Genomic DNA, 2,942 nt, shown 5'->3' on the forward strand with positions numbered 1-2,942 from the left:
GAGTCAAAGGGCATTACAAATCTGACTGATGGGGAGCTGCTTTCTCAGAGTGGAGTCCATCATGGTAACATAAGTGGAGTAAAGCCAGTGGAAGTGGAGTCTTATGGATCTTCATTTGCTGATAGGGCACAACCCAAGATGAGGAAAAACAGTTGCGAATAGTCTGCTAATGATCAGAACTTATAATATGTATTATGGATTTAAGAAATTTGGAAGTCCTCGAAAGTGAAATAGAATGCATAAATATAGATATACTTGGCATTAGTGAATAGAAATGGACTAATATTGGACATTTTATATCAGAAAGTCACATGAATTACTCTTTAGGAAATAACACAACCAAAAGGAATTGCGTTGCATTCATTGTCAAAAGGGGCATTTAAAAATCAATCTTGAAATGCAATGCTCTCTGTGATACGATTATATATATTCACCTTTAAGTAAATCCAATTAATACAAATAGTATTCAAATTTATGCATCAACCACCAAAGCTAGTGATGAAGACATTTAAAAATTCTACCAACTGCTTTAGTCAGAAATTGATCAATCATACAATCAAAATGCATTCATAAATATTAGTGATTTCAATAGAAAATTTGGAAATAGGAAATAACAGTAGTTGGAAAAGATAGTCTTGGTAATACAAACTAAGCTACAGATAGCATAATAGAATTTCACAAGAACAATTAGTTGCTCATAGCAAATACCTATTTTTCAACAACACAAGTGATGACCATTCTCATGAACTGCTAAAGATGAAATACACAGAAATCAAACTGACTAGGGAAAAAACAATGGAGACACTCAATATCAGCAGCTAAATCTAGGCCAGGGGCTGACTGTGGAACAGACCATCAATCACTCATCTGTAAGTTCAGGATAAAGCAGAAACAAAGTACAACAAGTACACAGGGCCCAAAATATGACCTGGAGTATATCACGCTTGTATTCCTAGAACATATCAAAAACAGATTTGATGCATGGAACACTAATGACAGAAGACCTGTGGGAGGACATCAAGAATGTCATTCCTGGAAAACATGAAAGGTCATTAAAAAGACAAATATATATATTTGATGTCAGAAGAGACTCGGAAACTTGTTCTTTATTGTAGAGTAGCTAAAGCAAATGAAAGAAATAATGAAGTCAAAGAGCTGAATAGAAAAATTTCAGAGGAAAGATTCCAAAGAAAAAGTCAAATATTATAATGAAATGTGCAAAAACCTTGAGTTAGAAAATCATAAAGGAAGAACACACTCAGCATATCTTAAATGAAAGAAACTCAAGTCTCAAGCTAAAATATTGAAAGATCCTATGACCGATGTAACAACGATGAAAAATACAACTTTCCTCTAGTTCCTAAATGTTTCCTCCCAGCTCCCACTACCATGACTCAAATTCGACCTTGCAAGTTTGGCTAGACCAGAGGATGTACACTGGTACAGATAGGAACTGAAAATACAGGAAATCCAGGGCGGATGAGCCCTACAGGACCAGTGGTGTGAGTGGCGAAACAAGGAGGGTAGAGGGAGAGTGGGTAGGAAAGAGAGAACCGATTACTAGGAACTATATGTGACCTCCTCCCTGGGGGACGGACAACAGAAAAGTGGGTGAAGGGAGGCGTCGGACAGGGAAAGATATGACAAAATAACAATTTATAAACTATCAAGGGCTCATGAGGGAGGGGGAAGCGGAGAGGGAGGGGAAAAATGAGGACCTAATGCCAGGGGCTTAAGTGGAGAGAAAATGTTTTGAGAATGATGTACAAATGCGCTTTACACAATTGGTGTGTGTATGGATTGTGATAATAAGAGTTGTATGAGCCCCTAATAAAATGATTTTAAAAAAAAGAAAGATCCTATGACCAAAATAACCAATGATGCAGGAATTATCTAAAGAAGATGAAAAGAATACACAGGGTCCCTGCACCACATTCCACCATTTCAGGAGATAGCATATGAACAAGAACCAATGATGCTGCAGGAAGATGTTCAAGCTGCACTGAAAGAAATAGCCAAAATGCTAAGGGGTCCGTGCTACATGGATCAAGAGGCATTCATTTGAACAGGACAAGGAAATAGTGCATGCTTTAAAATCAGGAAAGGTGTGCTTCAGGACTGTATCCTCTCACCATATTTCAATCTGTAGGCTGAGCAAATAATCACAGAAGGTGGATTATATGAAGCATAATTGGAGGTAGGTTTTTTTTTAAACAACCTTCAGTGTGCACACAATCTTTCTTGCTGACAGTGAGGAGGACTTGACGCACTTGCTGATGAAGAAAGGATTGCAGTCTTCAGTCTGGATTACAAATTAATGTAAAGAAGACCAGAATCCTTACAACTGAATCAATAGTAAAATCATGATAAACAGTAAAATCACAAAAAGGCTGCAGAAATTGATGGAATACCAGTGGAAATGTTTCAACAAGCTAATGAAGAACTGAAGTACTTACTTATTCAAGCCAGGAAAATTGAAAGCTAGCTATTTTCACAACTGACAGGAAGACTTCCACATTTATACATATTCCAACAGAATGTTCAAATTAAAGAACAATATCAGTGTTATCACCTGAATGCAACGTTTTGCTGAAGATCATACTACAATGATTGTAGCAGTACGTTGACAAGAAGATGCCAGAGGTTCAGGCCAGAATCAGAAGATGACATGGAACAAAGACATGAACTTGGCTCATGCCAGGTGGATTTTGGCTCAAAGCAAAAAGAAGTTTTTGTGTTTTATTAATTATGTCAAGGCATTGGACTGTGTGGATCATAGTAAAACATGAATAAACTTCAGAAGAATAGGAATTCCAGAAAAATTCGTTGTGATCATGTGGAACTTGTGCATGGATCAAGAAACAATTATTTGACAAAATAATAATTTATAAATTATCAAGGGCTCATGAAGGGGAGAGAGGGAAGGGAGGAGGGAAAAAGAG

This window comes from Echinops telfairi, unplaced genomic scaffold (genome assembly GCF_000313985.2).
Source record: "Echinops telfairi isolate 266 unplaced genomic scaffold, ASM31398v2 ScPeMD7_7462;HRSCAF=8500, whole genome shotgun sequence".
NCBI classification, from domain to species: Eukaryota; Metazoa; Chordata; class Mammalia; order Afrosoricida; family Tenrecidae; genus Echinops; species Echinops telfairi.